Raw genomic sequence first — 21003 nt, 5'->3', positions numbered from 1 at the left:
TACCAGCATCTATTTCAGTCCAACTTAAGCACTGATCAAATCCAATCCAATTGTATTTGTCACATGCGCCGAATACAACAGGACAACACCTTACAGTGAAATGCTAAAGTGCAAGCCCTTAAACAACAATCAGCAAAAAAAAATCTAAATAAATAAGAATAAGAAATAAAAGTAACAAATATTTAAAGGGCAGCAGTAAGATAACAATAGCGAGGCTATATACAGGGGGTACCAGTCCAGAGTCAATGCGTTGGGGCACCGGTTAGTCGAGGTAATTTGTACATGTAGGTAGAGTTATTAAAGTGACTATGCAAAGATAATAACAGAGAGTAGCAGCAGCGTAAAATAGGTGGTGGGGGGGCAATGCAAATAGTCTGTGGTAGCCATTTGATTAGACGTTCAGGAGTCTTATGACTTGGGGGTAGAAGCTCTTTAGAAGTCTCTTGGACCTAGACTTGGCACTCGGTACCGCTTGCCATACGGTAGCAGAGAGAACAGTCTGTGACTAGGGTGGCTGGAGTCTTTGACAATTTTTAGGGCCTTCCTCTGACACCGCCTAGTATAGAGTTCTTGGAAGGCAGGAAGCTTGGCCCCAGTAATGTACTGGGCCATACGCACTACCCTCTGTAGTGCTTTGCGGTCAGAGGCCGAGCAGTTTCCGTACCAGGCTGTGATGCAACCCGTCAGGATGCTCTCGATGGTGCAGCTGTAGAACCTTTTGAGGTTCTGAGGACCCATAACAAATCTTTTCAGTGTCATCAGGGGGAATAGGCTTTGCCATGCCCTCTTCGCGACTGTTTTGGTGTGCTTGGACCATGTTAGTTTGTTGGTGATGTGGACACCAAAGAACTTGAAGCTCTCAACATGCTCCACTACAGCCCCATCAATGAGAATGGGGGGGGGGTGTCCGGCCCTCCTTTTCCTGAAGTCCACAATCATCTCCATTGTCTTGATCATGTTGAGGGAGATGTTGTTGTCCTTGCACCACACAGCCAGGTCTCTGACCTCCTCCCTATAGGCTGTCTCGTCGTTGTCAGTGATCAGGCCTACCACTGTTGTGTCATTGGCAAACTTGATGTTGGTGTTGGAGTCGTGCCTGGCCTGGCCATGCAGTCATGAGTGAACAGGGAGAACTGGGGGGGACTGAGCATGCACCCCTGAGGGCCCACCAGGATCCAGTTTCAGAGGGAGGTGTTTAGTCCCAGGGTCCTTAGCTTAGTGATGAGCTATGAGGGCACTATAGTGTTGAACGCTGAGCTGTAGTCAATGAATAGCATTCTCACATAGGTGTTCCTTTTGTCAAGGTGAGAAAGGGGAGTGTTGAGTGCAATAGAGATTGCATCATGCATGTTAACATTAGAAGCCTCCTCCCTAAGTTTGTTTTATTCACTGCTTTAGCACACTCTGCCAACCCGGATGTCCTAGCCATGCCCCATTCCAAAAAATGTAGAACCGGGAACAAATATAGTCCTTGGTTCTCTCCAGACCTGACTGCCCTTGACCAGCACAAATCATCCTGTGGCGTTCTGCATTAGCAGCGAATAGCACCAGTGATATGCAACTTTTCAGATGAGTCAGAAACCAATATACACAGGCAGTTAGGAAAGCTTTGTATCCTGAAGCACAAACTCCAAAAAGTTATGGGACACTGTAAAGTCCATTAAAAATAAGAGCACCTCCTCCCAGCTGCCTACTGCACTGAGGCTAGGAAACACTGTCACCACCGATAAATCCAGTATAATTGAGAATTTCAATAAGCATTTTTCTACGGCTGACCATGCCTTCCACCTGGCTACCCCTACCCCGATCAACAGCCCTCAACCCCCCACAGCAACTTGCCCAAGCCTCCGCCATTTCTCCTTCACCCAAATCCAGATAGCTGATGTTCTGAAAGAGCTGCAAAATCTGGACCCCTACAAATCAGCCGGACTAGACAATCTGGATCCTCTCTTTCTAAAATGATCTGCCGAAATTCTTGCTGCAACCCCTATTACTAGCCTGTTCAACCTCTCTTTCTTATCGTCTGAGTTTCCCATAGATTGGAAAGCTGCCACGGTCATCCCTCTCTTCAAAGGGGGAGACATTCTAGACCAGACATGGGCAAACTACGGCCCGCGGGCCACATACGGCCCGTTAGGCTTTTTAATCCGGCCTGCCGAACTTGTCCAAATTATAGTAAAAACCTCATTTTTTCCCCTTTCCCTGCAATGCCCACGTTTCCCCAATAGATGGCGCACTCAAAACACATTGACCGTTGTTGGAGTGGCGCGTATTTCTCTTTATTTCACTTTAATTTTCACTTCGTTTCACGTCACCATTAAGCCGTCACCATTAAGCCCTAGCGTCATGAAAATCAACAAAGCCCATCACAGATCCAAGTTAACTGACCAACACCTCAGATCTGTCCTGAGAATTGCCACAACAAAACTAACTCCAGACTTTGATGCACTGGCAAAAAAGGGAGACCAACAACACTGTTCCCACTGAAATGGCGAGTTTTTCTGCTGTGTTATGAAAAAATGCATATGGAAAGTTTGGAAGTGCGTCTTTTAATTAAGAGCAATGCGCATTTACGCACAGCAGCGGTACAGTAGCTTAATTAACACGCCGCACATCGCTCTTAATTTAAATTTAAATTTTCAGCTGCAGGTAGGATATTTAATACAGCCTATGTCTGTGTGCTTGGCAACGATACACGTGTACTGTTTGCGCGTGAAGGCGAGGGCGTCCGTGGCGAGTTTGTAGAGCGCGCGGTCAGGACAATCCATCCATGATTTTGAGTTTAACACAAGTAGATATTATTGAGCTTGAGTATTTCGTTGTGTAATAATATGTTTTGAATGTTGAAAGTGATTCCATTTTTCAATAAATGTTGATTTCTTTAACTTTGCACCTTCGATTGAAACTTATTAAAAACAGACGCAATCTTGATAAATCACAGTGCGTATGTTATTTTAATCTATTTACATTTCCTCCTCCCAGTATCTGCGAAATAGTATGTAAATGCCATATCTTGCATATTCCTTGAGACAAATTTATTAACTGATAAGGGCTATTTTTCACATTTGAAAGACAGTTAATAAATTGGGTTGTAGTGTTCTTACTGTGCTATGAGGTTTGCACACACTACATTTAATGCTTTAGTATATCCGGCCCAAACACTCCCTCCAAATGCTCCTGGCCCGGCCCCTCTATCAAATTTTAGAACCCATTGTGGCCCGCGAGTCAAAAAGTTTGCCCACCTCTGTTCTAGACCCAGACTGCTACAGACCTAAATCTATCCTACCCTGCCTTTCTAAGGTCTTCAAAAGCCAAGTTAACAAAAAGATTACCGACCATTTCGAATCCCACCGTACCTTCTCCGCTATGCAATCTGGTTTCAGATCTGGTCATGGGTGCACCTCAGCCCTGCTCAAGGTCCTAAACGATATCATAACCGACATCGATAAGAGACATTACTGTGCAGCCGTATTCATCGACCTGGCCAAGTCTTTCGATTCTGTCAATCACCACGTTCTAATCGGCAGACTTAACAGCCTTGGTTTCTCAAATGATTGCCTCGCCTGGTTCACCAACTACTCCTCTGATAGAGTTCAGTGTGTCAAATCGGAGGGCCTGTTATCCAGACCTCTGGCAGTCTCTATAGGGGTGCCACAGGGTTCAACTCTCGGGCCGGCTCTCTTCTCTGTATACATAAATGATGTCACTCTTGCTGCTGGTGATTCTCTGATCCACCTCTACGCATGCTTTATCTTGGCCAGGTCGCAATTGTAAATGTGAACTTGCTCTCAACTTGCCTACCTGGTTAAATAATGGTGAAATAAATAAATAAAATAAAATAAATAAATATGACACCATTCTGTAGCCCTCTGGCCCTTCTTTGGACACTGAGTTAGCTAACCTCCAAACGAGCTTCAATGCCATACAACTCTCCTTCCGTGGGCATCCAACTGCTCTTAAATGCAAGTAAAACTAAATGCATGCTCTTCAACTGATCGCTACCCGCACCTGCCCTTCCGTCCAGCATCACTACTCTGGACGGTTCTGACTTAGAATATGTGGACAACTACAAATACCTAGGTGTCTGGTTAGACTGTAAACTCTCCTTCCAGACTCACATTAAGCATCTCCAATCCAAAATCAAATATAGAATTGGCTTCCTATTTTGCATTTTTCCTATCCTTCAATCATGTTGCCAAACATACCCTCGTAAAAATGACTATCCTACCGATCCTTGACTTCAGCGAAGTCATTTACAAAATAGCCACCAACACTCTACTGAGCAAACTGGATGTAGTTGAATCACAGTGCCATCCGTTTTTTCACCAAAGCCCCATATACTACCCACCACTGTGACCTGTATGCTCTCGTTGGCTGGCCCTCTCTACATGTTCATCGCCAAACCCACTGGCTCCAGGTCATCTATAAGTCTTTGCTAGGTAAAGCCCCGTCTTATCTCAGCTCACTGATCACCATATTAACACCCACCCGTAGCACGCGCTGCAGCAGGTATATTTCACTGGACATCCCCAAAGCTAACACTTCCTTTGGCTGCCTTTCCTTCCAGTTCTCTGCTGCCAATGACTGGAACGAACTGCAAAAAAATCACTGAAGTTGGAGACTCTTACCTCCCTCACTAGCTTTAAGCACCAGCTGTCAGAGCAGCTCACAGATCACTGCACCTGTACATAGCCCATCTGTAAATAGCCCACCCAACTACCTCATCCCCATCCCCTTACCCTATAAAAAACATCAATATTACATTTACATGAATTCAGAGCCTTTACTCAGTACTTTGGCAACGATTACAGATGGGGAGCGTCGCTGCGCAGCTATTTTCAGGCCTCTCCAGAGATGTTTGATCGGGTTTAAGTCCGGGCTCTGGCTGGGCCACTCACGGACAATCAGAGTTTTGTCCCGAAACTCCTCCTGCATTGTCTTGGCTATGTGCTTAGGGTCATTGTTGTGTTGGAAGGTGAACCTTCGCCCCCAGTCTGAGGTCCTGAGTGCTCTGGAGCAGGTTTTCATCGAGGATCTCTCTGCACTTTGCTCTATTAATCTTTCCCTCGATCCTGACTAGTCTCCCAGTCGCTGCCGCTGAATAACTTCTCCACAGCATGATTTTGCCACCACCATGTTTCAACGTAGGGGTGGTGCCAGGTTTCCTACAGACGTGACTCTTGGCATTCAGGCCAAAGAGCTTAATCTTGGTTTCATCAGACCAGTGAATCTTGTTTCTCATGGTCTGAGAGTCCTTTTAGTGCCTTTTGGCAAACTCCAAGCAGGCTGTCAGGTGCCTTTTACTGAGGAGTCGCTTCCTTCTGGCTACTTTACTATAAAGGCTTGATTGGTGGAGAGCAGCAGAGATGGTTGTCCTTCTGGAAGGTTCTCTCATCTCCACAGGGCAACCTCTATGGATAATTCCTTTGACCTCATGGCTTGGTTTTGGCTATGACATGCACTGTCAACTGTGGGACCTTATATGGACAGGTGTGTGCCTTTCCAAATCATGTCCAATCAATTGCATTTAGCACAGGTAAATGTAGAAACATTTCAAGGATGATCAATGGAAACAGGATGCACCTGAGCTCAATTTCGAGTCTCATAGCAAAGGGTCTGTATATTTATTTAAAAAAGGTATTTCTGTTTTAAAAGTTGAATAGATTTGCAAACATTTCTAAAAACATATTGTTGTTTTGTCATTATGGGGTATTGCATGGAGATTGATGAGGATTGTTATTAATTTAATGCATTTTAAAATAAGGCTGTAACGTAACAAAATGCATATAAAGGGAAGCAGTCTGAGTACCTTCCAAATGCACTGTATTTATCAAAGTTCCTTTCACTGCTTACGTTACTTATTAACTTAAATGTCACTCCTATGTGATTAAGTCCTGTTATAAGACTGTGTAACATGGAACAGGATCAGTCCTGCATTGTGGGTCAGTCTCTTTCGATTAGCCTAGTCATTGTGCACATTTAATTAAGCCAGAAGATCATCTTAACCAACTTCTATTGGCAGGGTGACAGTAATGTGGCAAATCACCATTACTGAACTTGTTGAAACAATCATCAGACATGCAGCTGGATTATGCAACATGTTTCTCTGCTTTAAAGGCCCAGTGCAGTCAAAAATTAAGTTTGTCCTGTGTTTTGTATCATATTAAAAAAATGTCTACATTGGACCTTTAATTTGCTAAATTCTATGTAGTCGTGAAGACAAACATTTGGCAGATTTTATAATAAACTGCTTTTGCAGCAGCACACTAAAATATGGTTGAATTTAATCTAAACTACAATTCCATAATGCACAGAACATAAACAATACGTTTACAAACTTACAAAGAGAACCAAAATTCTCAAATTTGGACACATCAGACCAAAGGACAGATTTCCACCAGTCTAATGTCCACTGCTCATGTCTCTTGGCCCAAGCAAGTCTCTTTTTATTATTGGTGTCCTTTAGTGGTGGTTTCTTTGCAGCAATTCGACCATGAAGGCCTGATTCACGCAGTCTCCTCTGAACAGTTGATGTTGAGATGTGCCTGTTACTTGAACTCTGTCAAGCATTTATTTGGGCTGCAATCTTAGGTGCAGTTAACTCTAATGAACTTATCCTCTGCAGCAGAGGTAACTCTGGGTCTTTTCCTGCGGCGGTCCTCATTATAGCCAGTTTCATCATAGCACCTGATGGTTTTTGCGACTGCACTTGAAGAAACTTTCAAGGTTCTTGACATTTTCCGGATTGACTGACCTTCATGTCTTAAAGTAATGACGGACTGTTGTTTCTCTTTGCTTATTTTAGCTGTTCTTGCCATAATAAGGACTTGGTCTTTTACCAAATAGGCCTATCTTCTGTATACCAAACCTACCTTGTCGCAACACAACTGATTGGCTCAAACGCATTAAGAAGGAAAGAAATTCCACTATTTTACTTTTTACAAGGCACACCTGTTAATTGAAATGCATTCCAGGTGACTACCTCATAAATCTGGTTGAGAATGCCAAGAGTTTGTAAAGCTGTCATCAAGGCAAAGGGTGGCTACTTTGAAATATCTCAAATATGAATGTATTTTGATTTGTTTAACACTTTTTGGGTTACTGCATGATTCCATGTGTTATTTCATCATTTTGATGTCTACACTATTATTATAGAATGTAGAAAATAGTTTTTTAAAAATGGAGAAAAACCCTTGAATGAGTAGGTGTGTCCAAACGTTTGACTGGTACTGTATATATTTTGGAACTCATTCGTAGTCTCAACTTACTGTTGAGAGTTAGAATTATAGAATACACAAGGTGCAATTCTGAAATTTGGTTGTGCATCAACAAATGTTCTCTTGTTATATCTCTCACTGACAGTCACTCAATTAGCCCATTCCACAAATGTTTTTATTTATTGGTAAGTTAAATCATGATCAAATTACCAACCGGGGGCCCCTTATTGATTTTGTTAGTCACTCTCACTCAGTTATCATATGAAAAACTGCAAATATTTCTCTCCAACCTATGGATTTTTTTTTTTAGAATTGCAGGAAATGATCTCTCCACTGTCAAGAGGGGGGCCACAACAATGTTTTGCTCGCAATCAAAGTTGCCCATCCCTGTTCCAGAATAACAACTCAGCGCTAGCCCCATCATCAAGACATGTAACTAGCTAGACATCATCAACATTTCACGTGAGCTAAAAACGGCAGTATACTTTCTCATTTGCAGATCTGACTCATGAAGAAAACGTGAAACACTGCTGTTGATGAACACTTTCTCTGTCATGAAACAAAACAATCTCCAAACCACAAAACTTGAAAACTCTTGAAACGAATATCACTCGAAACGCTGTATATTTCTATATTTCAATCTGGTGATCTCACTTTTTGGGGATTCCTACTTACTAGCTCGTGATGGTAAGTAGCTTATCTAGTAGACTTTTTCAAGGCTATGTCAGTGTTGCCTGAACCACTACCAGTGCTTGAGGAGACGTTGATGAGATCTCCTCTGACACTCAGTATCCATGTTAAGGTTTTCTTCCTCTGAAGAGGACGTGTAGCAGGGATTCGAACCAAAATGCAGCGTGGTTATCTTCATACATCTTTAATAAAGATAATGACGATACAATACAAAACGTGAAAAACCTAAACAGCCTTATCTGGTGCAAACAAACACAGAGACAGGAACAATCACCCACAAAACACTCAAAGAATATGGCTGCCTAAATATGGTTCCCAATCAGAGACATCGATAAACACCTGCCTCTGATTGAGAACCACTCTCGGCAACCATAAACTTACCTAGACAACTCTACTATACCACAATCCCATAACCTACAAAAACCCCAAGACAAAACACACCACATAAATAACCCATGTCACACCCTGGCCTAACCAAAATAATAAAGAAAACACAAAATACTAAGACCAGGGCGTGACAGAACCCCCCCCGGCCGCACACCTAAACCCATAGGGGAGGGTCCGGGTGGGCGTCTGTCCACGGTGGCAGCAGCGCTGAACAGGCGGGAGACTCCGGCAGCGCTGTAGAGGAGGAAGGCTCTGACAGCGCTGGACAGGCGGGAGACTCCGGCAGCGCTGGAGAGGAGGAAGGCTCTGGCAGCGCTGGACAGGCGAAGCGCACTGAAGGCCTGGTGCGTGGTGCTGGCACTGGTGGTACTGGGCCGAGGACACGCACAGGAAGCCTGGTGCGGGGAGCTGCCACCGGAGGGCTGGTGTGTGGAGGTGGCACTGGATAGACCGGACCTTGCAGGCGCACTGGAGCTCTTGAACACCGAGCCTGCCCAACCTTACCTTGTTGAATGCTCCCGGTCGCCCTGCCAGTGCGGGGAGGTGGAATAGCCCGCACTGGGCTATGCAGGCGAACCGGGGACAACGTGCACAAGGCTGGTCCACAGCATAACATGGTGCCTGCCCGGTCTCTCTAGCCCCCCGGTAAGCCCAGGAAGTTGGCGCAGGTCTCCTACCTGGGTTCGCCATACTCCCTATGTGCCCCTGCCAATACATTTTTGGCCCAAGAACCCTTCAATTCAAATAATCAAATAAAATAAAAATGTATTTGTCACATGCGTCGAATACAAAAGGTGTAGACATCACATTTACATTACATTTAAGTCATTTAGCAAACGCTCTTATCCATCACCATGGAATGATTACTTTTTCCCATCAATGGAGTTAAAAAGTACAAAAGCCCACCAAAAAAATAAAATAGTAAGACAATAAAATAACAATAACAATACTATGTACAAGCAATACCGGTACCGAGTGCAGTGGTACGAGGTAGTTGAGGTTATTGAGGTAATATGTACATGTAGGTCAGAGTAAAAGTGATTAGGCAATCAGGATAGATAATTGACAGAATAGTAGCAGATTATGTGAAGAGTGTGTCTATATGTGAGTGTGTATGTGTGGCGTCAATATGCATGTGTGTGTGTTTTGTGTGTGTGTGTGTGTGTGTGTGTGTGTGTGTGTTGAAGTGTCAGTGTAGTATGTGTGGGTAGAGTCCAGTGAGTGTGTATAGAGCTGGTGCAAGACAGTCAGTGCAAAAAAAGGGGGTCAATGCAAATAGTCAAGGGTAGACATTTGATGAACTGTTCAGCAGTCGTATGACTTGGAGGAAGAAGTTGTTCAGGAGCCTTTTGGTCATTCGGTTACCACCTGCGATACGGTAGCAGAGAAAACAGTCTATCAATCAAATGTATTTATAAAGCCCTTCTTACATCAGCTGATGCCACAATGTGCTGTACAGAAACCCAACCTAAAACCCCTAACAGCAAGCAATGCAGGTGTAGAAAGCCCAGAGCCTAGGAAGAAACCTAGAGAGGAACCAGGTTATGAGGGGTGGCCAGTCCTCTTCTGGCTGTGCCGGGTGGAGATTCTAACAGAACATGGCCAAGATGTTCAAATGTTCATAGATGACCAGCAGGGTCAAATAATAATAATCACAGTGGTTGTCGATGGTGCAATTGGTAAGTACCTCAGGAGTAAATGGTAGTTGTCTTTTCATAGCCGATCATTCAGAGTAACTCGACCGCTCCTGCTGACTCTGGAGAGTTGAAAACAGCAGGTCTCGGACAGGTAGCACATCCGGTGAACAGTGAACTGACGTGATCTTCCTGTTCAGGTCAGTTCCATAGCCGCAGGCAGAACAGTTGAAACTGGAGCAGCAGCATGGCCAGGTGGATTGGGGACAGCAAGGAATCATCAGGCCAGGTAGCCCGGAGGCATGGTCCTAGGGCTCAGGTCCTCCGAGAGAGAGAAAGAAAGAAACAAAGAGAGAAAAAAGAGAAAAATAAAGAGAATTAGAGAGAGCATACTTAAATTCACACAGAACACAGGATAAGACAGGAGAAATACTCCAGATATAACAGACTGACCCTAGCCCCCCGACACATAAACTACTGCAGCATAAATACTGGAGGCTGAGACAGGAGGGGTCGGGAGACACTGTGGCCCCATCCGACAATACCCAGGGCCAAACAGGCAGGATATAACCCCACCCACTTTGCCAAAGCACAGCTCCCACACCACTAAAGGGATATCTTCAACCACCAACTTACCATCCTGAGACAAGGCCGAGTATAGACCACAAAGATCTCCACCACGGCACAATGCAAGGAGGGGTGCCAACCCGGACAGGAAGATCACGTCAGTGACTCAACCCACTCAAGTGATGCACCCCTCCTAGGGACGACATGGATGAGCACCAGTAAGCCAGTGACTCAGCCCCTGTAATAGGGTTAGAGGCAAAGAATCCCAGTGGAGAGAGGGGAACCGGCCAGGCAGAGACAGCAAGGGTGATTCGTTGCTCCAGTGACTTTGCGTTCACCTTCACACTCCTGGGCCAGACTACACTCAATCACAGGACATACTGAAGAGATGAGTATTCAATACAAACTTAAAGGTTGAGACAAAGTCTGCGTCTCTCACATGCATAGGCAGACCAGTCCATAAAAATGAAGCTCTATGCGTCTTGTGACCGTAGCGTACGTGTAGGTATGTACGGCAGGACCATATCGGAACGATAGGTGGGAGCAGGCCCATGTAATGCTTTGTAGGTTAGCAGTAAAACCTTGAAATCAGCCCTTCCCTGAACAGGAAGCCAGTGTAGAGAGGCTAGCACTGGAGTAATATAATCACATTTTTTGGTTCTAGTCAAATTCTAGCAGCCATATTTAGCACTAGCTGAAATTTATTTAGTGCTTTTTCCGGGTAGCCGGAAAGTAGAACATCGCAGCAGTCTAACCTAGAAGTGACAAAAGCTTGGATACATTTTTATGCATCATTTTTGGACCGAAAATTTCTGATTTTTGCAATGTTACGTAGAAAAAAATGCTGTTCTTGAAACAGTCTTGACATGTTCGTCAAAAGAGAGATCAGGGTGCAGAGTACCGCCGAGGTCCTTCACAGTTTTATTTGAGATGACTGTACAACCATCAAGATTAATTGTTAGATTCAACAGAAGATCTCTTTGTTTCCTGGGACATAGAACAAGCATCTCTGTTTTGTCTGAGTTTAAAAGTAGAACATTTGCCATTTACTTCCATATGTCTGAAACACAGGCTTCCAGGGAGGGCAATTTTGGGGCTTCACCATGTTTCATTGAAATGTACAGCTGTGAGTCATACGCATAGCAGTGAAAGTTAACATTGTGTTTCCAAATGTCATCACCAAGAGGTAAAATATGTAGTGAAAACAATAGTGGTCCTAAAATGGAGCCTTGAGGAACACAGAAACTTACAGTTGATTTGTCAGAGGACAAACCATCCACAGAGACAAACTGATATATTTCTGGCAGATAAGACTTAAACCAGGCCAGAACCAATTTGGGTTTCCAATCTCTCCAAAAGAATGTGGCTATCGATGGTATCAAAAGCAGCACTAAGGTCTAGGAGCACAGTGCAGTCAGTGCTATGATGGGGTCTAAAACCAGACTGAAGTATTGCGACTGCATCTAGGGTATTGCGCAATGTTTAAAACTTGTTAGGGCTAGCGGAAACCCTTGACAACATCCGCTGAAAAGGCAGAGCACAAAATTCAAAAATATTTTTTTGAAATATTTAACTTGCATACATTCACTAGTGCAATACACCAAATTTAAGCTTAACTTCTTGTTAATCTACCCATCGTGTTTCCGCTTTCAAAAAGGCTTTACAGCGAAAGCACACCATATGATTATGTTAGGTCAGAGCCTAGTCACAAAAACAAATACAGCCATTTTCCAGCCAAAGAGAGGAGTCACAAAAAGCAGAAATAGAGCAGAAATCAGAAAGCAGAAATCAAATGAATCATTAACCTTTGATGATCTTCATCAGATGGCACTCATAGGACTTCATGTTACCCAATACATGTATGTTTTGTTCGATAAAGTTCATATTTATATCCAAAAATCTTGCGTGTTATGGTCAGTAATGTTCGAAATGCCTCAAAAACATCCGGCAAATTTTCAGAGAGCCACATCAATTTACAGAAATACTCATCATAAACTTTGATAAAAGATACAAGTATTATGCACAGAATTATAGATATACTTCTCCTTAAAATGAGTCCCTCAGTTAGGTGGTTAACTGATTTTTGGACTCTGACGTTCTTGAGTAGGAGGAGGGAGTCTGGAAGGGAATCTAGGAATCTTTGGGTTGTCTGAGAATTTATATCACAACCTTGTTATGAGATTTTTATGAATAATGACTAAATTATGTATACATTTAATGTAGAATTATAACTAATAGAAGTATATCCTGTCCTATGAAGAATGTTTGTCCTTAAGAAAGAGGGACTGTTAGCAGGCAGGGAACTGTGGCAGACAACTAGGGAGCACTGTGAAACTGATAAAAGGGAAGGAAGTCTCCCCACATAGGGAGAGCAGAAACCTTGGGCTTGCAGTAGATTGTGTAACATGTTGCAGGATGTAATAAGCAATGTATGCATAGAGGTAGACTTGTAAACTATATTGTCATTGTCTGAGAGGAGGAGGGACATTTATGATGAAATGAGAGGTATATAAACCAATGTACATGGTATTATGACCAGAGCTCTCGAGAATAAACGCTGTTGGCTAATTTTGGTGGCTGGTCTCTGTCCATTTTATGCAAATAAGAACCTTACATATTCTTAGAAACGGACAGAGTGTTTTAATTGAATTGGTTAATGAACTCATAAGAACTAAATTAATCTAACAAACCTTTGATGATCCTTGGTTGGGGTCTGAGCAGATTATTTGTTGCGATTGCAAACGTAAAGAAATGGTGGTCCGATAGTCCAGGATTATGAGGAAAAACATTAAGATCCACAACATTTATTCCAGGGGACAAAACTAGGTCCAGAGTATAACTGTAGCAGTGAGTAGGTCCGGAGACATGTTGGACAAAAAGGCTCCGAATGCCTTTTGGAGTAGGTCTGTGGATCTTTCCATGTGAATATTAAAGTCACCAAAAATGTGAATATTATCTGCCATGACTACTAGGTCCGATAGGAATTCAGGTAACTCAGTGAGGAACGCTGTATATGGCCACGAAGGCCTGTAAACAGTAGCTATAAAAAGTGATTGAGTAGGCTACATAGATTTCATGACTAGAAGCTCAAAAGACTAAAACATCAGGTTTGTTTTTGTAAATTGAAATTTGCTATCGCAATTGTTAGCAACACCTCCGCCTTTGCGGGATGCGTTGGGGATATGGTCACTAGTGTAACCAGGAGGTGAGCCATGTTTCAGTCAGGCCAATCACATCAAGATTATGATCAGTGATTAGTTAATTGACTATAACTGCCTTGGAAGTGAGGGATCTAACGTTAAGTAGCCCTATTTTGAGATGTGAGGTATCACAATCTCTTTCAATAATGGCAGGAATGGAGGAGGTATTTATTCCAGTGAGATTGCTAAGGCGAACACCGCCATGTTTAATTTTTCCCAACCTAGGTCAAAAGCACGGGCACGGTCTCAATTGGGTTAGCTGAGCTGACTACACTGACTGAGCTAGTGGCAGACTCCACTAAGCTACCAGGCTGGCTAAACAGCCTGCTGCCTGTCCTGCGCCCTATCTCATTGTGGAGCTAGGGGAGTTAGAGCCCTGTCTATGTTCGTAGATAAGATGAGAGCACCCCTCCAGCTAGGATGTAGTCTGTCACTCTTCAACAGGCCAGGCTTGGTCCTGTGTGTGGGTGAGTCCCAGAAAGAGGGCCAATTATCTACAAATTCTATCTTTTGGGAGGGGCAGAAAACAGTTTTCAACCAGCGATTGAGTTGTGAGACTGCTGTAGAGCTCCTCACTCCCCCTAACTGGGAGGGGGCCAGAGACAATTACTCAATGCCGACACATCTTTCTAGCTGATTTACATGCTGAAGCTATATTGCGCTTGGTGACCTCTGTCTGTTTCATCCTAACATTGTTGGTGCCGACGTGGATAACAATATCCCTATACTCTCTACACTCGTCAGTTTTAGCTTTAGCCAGCACCATCTTCAGATTAGCCTTAACACCGGTTGCCCTGCTCCCTGGTAAACAGTGTATGATCGTGCGGGTAATGGAGTTGCCAATGACTAGGGTTTTCAATTTGTCAGAGCTAATGGTGGGAGGCTTCGGCGTCTCAGACCCCGTAACGAGAGGAGTAGAGACCAGAGAGGAGTAGAGACCAGAGAAGGCACAGCCTTCTGTCGGCTAAATGAATGACACTGGTTGATAATTCCTACAGCATTTCCCTCCAGAAGCCATGAGAAAGTTGTCCGTCTGCGGGGACCGTGCGAGGGGATTTAATACTACTATCTGTACTTATTGGTGGCACAGACGCTGTTTCATCCTTTCCTACACTTAAATTACCCTTGCCTGACGATTGTGTCTGAAGCTGGGCTTGCAGCACAGCTATCCTCGCCATAAGGCGATTGTTCTCCTGTAAATTATGAGTACAGAGACTGCAATTTGAAGGCATCATGTTAATGTTACTACTTAGCTTCGGCTGGTGGAGGTCCTGACGAACCACGTCCGTGATGAAAAAAATGTAATGAAAAAAGTCGAGCGAGAGAAAAAATAAATAAAACGGAATTAAAAAATAAAAAACTTAACTTTGGCAGGTTGCAAAGTAAGGTTAGCAACAAACCGCACAGCCGCACGTAAACAAGTCTACGACTTAGGTGGCTGGAGTCTTTGACAATTTTGGGGGCCTTCCTTCCTGACACCGTCTGGTATAGAGGTCCTGAATGGCAGGGAGCTTGGCCACAGTGATGTACTGGGCTGTACGCACTACGCTCTGTAGCGCCAACTGCCAAGCAGTTGCCATACCAAGCGGTGATACAGCCAGCCAAGATGCTCTCAATGGTGCATCTGTAGAACTTTTTGAGGATCTGAGGGTCCATGCCAAAACTTTTCAGCATCCTGAGGGGGGAGTGGTGTTGTCATTCAGGCGGCACAACAGTATTGGTGTGTTGGGACCATGATAGGTCCTCAGTGATGTGGACACCGAGGAACTTGATGCTCTCAACCCACTCAACAACAGCATCACAAAGTCCCATTTGCCAGCTCGGCAAATGTTATGTCAAAATATGTGCGGTGCTCACCAAAATATGGAGTTTCGCAGAGCAACTATAGACATGTCGTTACGCACGGTGTGTACAGTTCTTCCAAAAAAGTACTGGTTTAAGTGTTATCAACTATTTTGTAGTGTGAAACACTATTGGCTCCTTGATCTGTTGCTAGAAGTCACTAGATGACGTTTTGCCATTACCGCAACGGCGCCACAGCACCAATTTGCCATTCTGCGGCACAGTTGCAGTCCCGTTGCTGTTGCAGACAGCTTCTCGAGTGGGAAAGTCCCTAAATGCTATTAAAACCATTGAAAATCTCTGTGGCAAAACTCCCCATAGGTAGCCTGAAAAGTAGCTAGTGTCTTTTCCAAATAAAAGTTGCTGGAGGGGTCTGAAAACAAAGTTGCGAAATTGGCAACACTGGACTAGGTACTGTGGTGGGAAAAGTACTCAACTGTCATACTTGATACCTTAGTAGAAAAAGTAAAAGTGAAAGTCACTCAGTAAAACACTACTTGAGTAGAAGTCTAAAAGTATTTGGTTTTAAATATACTTGAGTATTAAAAGTAAATTTAATTGCTGAAATACTATACTTAAGTATCAAAGTAAAAGGATCAATGATTTCAAATTCCTTATATTAAGCAAGCCAGACGGCATAATTAAAATAATATATATATTGACGGATAGCCAGGGCACAATCCAACACTTAGACATAATTTACAAACAAAGAAATTGTTTTTAATGAGTCTGTCAGATCAAAGGCAGTAGGGATGACCAGGGATGTTCTCTTGATAAGTGTGTGAATTGGACAATTTTCCTGTCAAAATGTAATGAGTACTTTTGGGTGTCAGGGAAAATGTATAGAGTAAAAAGTACATTATTTTCTTTAGGAATGAAGTGAAGTAAAAGTAAGAGTTGGGAAAAATATAAATACAGATACCCCAAAAAACATCTTTAGTACTTTAAATTATTTTAACTTAAGTACTTTACACCACTGACTAGGTATCTGGCGGTTTCTCTTCTTACTCACAAACTGCTAGCTAGAACATTCTATGCAATTGTTTTATGACATAGCGCCCTCTACAATGTTTTGGGTTAGGGAAAACAAATTATACACTGTTGCTGCTTCCATTTTGTATCACGACTCAGGATATGACTCAGATGCAGACAATGGAGGCGGATAGTACAGTTTTCAAATAATTCATTATAAACACGGGGCAGGCAAGGGGCAGGCAGAGGTTCGTGATCAGGTCAGAGTCAGGCAAGTACAGGGCAGCAGGCAGGCTCGGGGTCAGGGCAGGCAAAGGTTCGTAATCAGGTCAATGTCAGGTAGGTACAGGACGGCAGGCAATCTCAGGGTTAGGGCAGGCAGAATAGTCAGAACCAGGAAAAACTAGGAAACAGAACCTGACAAGACAAGACAAACTGGCAACAGACAAACAGAGAACACAGGTATAAATACACAGGGGATAATGGTGCAGATGGGCGACACCTGGAGAGGGGTGGAGACAAGCACAAAACATGTGAAACAGATCAGGGTGTGGCATTTTGTCTTTCAGGAACTGAAAGCATGTTACCTTTAAGACAGTATGTTCCTCGCCAAAGGCAGTTGCTAACTAAAATCACAGAGATAACTAAGTGGAAGTTGTGTTGATCTTCTTGAAAATATAGGCCTATTGTTTTAAAGCATTACTTATTACATTTATATTAGCTAAAGTTTCAATGCATATTCAATGTATGACTAGTAATTCTATCATTTGTATTTTGCGTTTCATTCTTCTGTGCTTTTGTACTCTAATGTACTCTATTTTTATAGGGGTTTCCCAGCAGTTTGCCATATGTTATAAGGGGTAGCCACCCATGCTCTCAGAGACCCACAGAGTGAGCAGGCTTCATGCTCAAGCCCTGTTCTACCACACCCGATTCTACTAATCAGCTTATTTGTAGAAACATGTAGAACTGTGCTTGAACAAAGGCTTGCACAAAGGCTTGCACACCACGTGGCTGCTTAAAAGAAGGTTGGACCATCCCTGATTAATAAGTACTAGTTCATATGTCTGATGATTGTAAGTTTGGCTGTAAATGGTGTATTTTGTGATAACTCACTGTTTTTACAGGTATTTTAAAGTACTGTACATTTTCATGTAAATATACTGAACTAAAATATAAAACACAACATGCAGACATTTCAACAATTTTACTGAGTTACAGTTCATATAAGGAAATCAGTCAATTGAAATAAATTCATTAGGCCCTAATCTATGGATTTCATATGACTGGGCAGGGGCGCAGCCAGGCCAAGCCAATCAGACTGAGTTCTTCCCCACAAAAGGGCTTTATTACACACAGAAATACTCCTCAGTTTCATCAGCTGTCTGGGTGGCTGGTCTCAGACGATCCCGCAGGTGACAAGCCAAATGTGGAGGTCCCGGGGTGACGTGATCCACCTGAGGCTATCAGGACAGGAATCAACCCCCTGAACAGCTTTCACAAGCGCTGCAGAGGCTGCTGTACGGGGGAGGTGCTCCCTTCTTTGAATGTGTGGGGTTACAAGTGCCTTTCCCAGCTGCTCCAGGAACACCCTCCTCTTGTTCCGATTATCAGGCATCCAGGTAGGGTTGATCTTTTTGCATATCACGAAGGCATTGTATGAGGACACATCAATGATGTTATGGAAGATGACCAGGGGCCAGCAGGCAGTCATCCCCCAGCAGCTAGCTGTAAGTTCCAATCACCTTGTCCAGGTTGTCCACGCCTCCTTTGTTGTGGTTGTAGTCCAGGATGAACACAGCCTTAGAGGGCCACAATAGTAGCAGTGACGGCCTTGGGGGTGTAAACGCCATGGATTTGGATACTAGTGGTGCTCCTGAGTGAAAAGGACTCCCTTCTACTGTGACCCAATGTACAGGAAATTATGTGTAGTGAAATATGAATGACAGAACCTTGTGTACAGTTCATTATACAACAGGTGTGTCTAACCCTGAATGCTGATTGGTTAAAACCACATTCCAACCAGTGTCTATTCCACAAGTAATCACCGGTTAAATCTAGGACATTAAAATGCCCATTTTCTTTGTTCCATCTGACTGCTTAATCCACTGTCTCATCAGCCCAGCCAGGCAATTTATAAACTTGATCTCCACTATAAAAACCATCTAGATATTACAGTGGCTTGCGAAAGTATTCACCCCTCTTGGCATTTTTCCTATTTTGCTGTCTTGCAACCTGGAATTGAAATGTATTTTTAAGGGGTTTGTATCATTTGATTTACTTAACATGCCTACCACTTTGAAGATGCAAAATATTTTTTATTGTGAAACAAGCAAGAAATAACGACAAAAACCAGAACTTGAGCGTGCATAACTATTAACCCCCAAAGTCATTACTTTATAGAGCCACCTTTTGCAGCAATTAAAGCTGCAAGTCTCTTGGGGTATGTCTCTATAAGCTTGGCATCTAGCCACTGGGATTTTTGCCCGTTCTTCAAGGCAAAACTGCTCCAGCTCCTTCAAGTTGGATGGGTCCTGCTGGTGTACAGCAATCTTTAAGTCATACCACAGATTTTCAATTGGATTGAGATCTGGGCTTTGACTAGGCCATTCCAAGACATTTAAATGTTTCCCCTTAAACCACTCAAGTGTTGCTTTTGCGGTATAAAAAGGGTCATTGTCCTGCTGGAAGGTGAATCTCTGTCCCGGTCTCAAATCTCTGGAAGACAAACTGTTTTCCAGAGATTGAGAACCATACTTAGGTAGCCTTTTCCCACCTGTGTTTTGTGGGTAGTTATTTTCTGTTTTGTGTGTCTGCACCAGACAGGACTGTTTCGTTTGTGCCGCTTTGTTAATTTTTGTTCTAGTGTTCAGTTTTATTAAAAATCATGAACACGTACCACACTGCACCTTGGTCCTCTTCTTCAAACAGCTGTTACACGATGTCTGCATCTGAAAGAGACCCTCTCCCGCAACAAAGCTAACAGTAGTTGGGCTAGCCCTGCAAAGTTGCACTCAAACATTATCCCCATTCACCTGAATATATATTCCTATAAACAGTGTTGCAACACTAAATCAGTGACGATATAACTTTTGCTTGTCTTTTCTTGTGAATTTGTGAACATTTGTGAACATGTGTATTCAAAAGACCGGAGCATACATAACACCTACCTCTCCTCATCACGCTCTGAGCAAACTGAGGAGTAAGAGCATGGCTCCCGTTGATAATATCACAGCATTAACACAATTTAGAAAATAAATACTATAAAATATTCACTCTTGAAAGTAATCTAATACATCTTAAAATAATACATTAAAATAGATATGAGGGATTTTTGGTGAAATACATTAAGTATATTTTACGCCTGTTACACTGCCACCACCATACTTCACTGTGGGGATGGTGTTCTCGGGGTAATGAGAGGTGTTGGGTTTGCACCAGACATAGCGTTTTCCTTGATAGCCAAAAAGCTAAATTGTCGTCTAATCTGGCCAGAGTACCTTCTTCCATATGTTTGGGGAGTCTCCCACATGCCTTTTGGCGAACACAAAGAGTGTTTGCTTATTGACTGTATGTTTGTTTATTCCATGTGTAACTCTGTGTTATTGTTTGTGTCGCACTGCTTTGCTTTATCTTGGCCAGGTTGCAGTTGTAAATGAGAAGTTGTTCTCAACTAGCCTACCTAGTTAAATAAAGGTGAAATATTTTTTTTTAATTAAAAATGTTTCTTTAAGCAATGTATTTTTTTCTGGCCACTCTTTCGTAAAGCCTAGCTCTGTGGAGTGTACGACTTAAAGTTTCCTTATGGACAGATACTCCAATCTCCGCTGTTGAGCTTTGCCGCTCCTTCAGGGTTATCTTTGGTCTCTTTGTCGCCTCTCTGATTAATACCGTCCTTGCATGGTCCATGAGTTTGGTGGGCGGCCCTCTCTTGGCAGGTTTGTTGTTGTGCCATATTCTTTCCATTTTTTTATACTGGATTTAATGGTGCTCTGTCGGATGTTCAAAGTTTCAGATATTTTTTTATAACCAAACCCTGATCTGTACTTCTCCACAACTTTGTCTCCGACCTGTTTGGAGAGCTCCTCGGTCTTCATGGTGCCTCTTGCTTGGTGGTGCCCCTTGCTTAGTGGTGTTGCAGACTCTTGGGCCTTTCGGAACAGGTGTATATATACTGAGATCATATGACAGATCATGTGACAGATTGCACACAGGTGGACTTTATTTAACTAATTATGTGACTTCTGAAGGTAATTGGTTGCACCAGATCTTATTTATCTGCTTCGTAGCAAAGGATGAATACATATGCAGACAACTTTTCTGTTAAAAAAAAAAAAGTTATTTTTTTCATTTCACTCCACCAATTTCACTTTCACCAATTTCATGTCCATTACATGAAATCCAAATAAAAATCGATTTAAATTACAGGTTATAATGCAACAAAATAGAAAAAATGCCAAGGGGTATGAATACTTTTGAAAGGCACTGTATCTC

This window comes from Oncorhynchus keta, chromosome 34 (genome assembly GCF_023373465.1).
Source record: "Oncorhynchus keta strain PuntledgeMale-10-30-2019 chromosome 34, Oket_V2, whole genome shotgun sequence".
Lineage (NCBI taxonomy): Eukaryota > Metazoa > Chordata > Actinopteri > Salmoniformes > Salmonidae > Oncorhynchus > Oncorhynchus keta.
The sequence above is the reverse complement of the archived record's forward strand: the minus strand, read 5'-3'. Positions refer to the sequence as shown.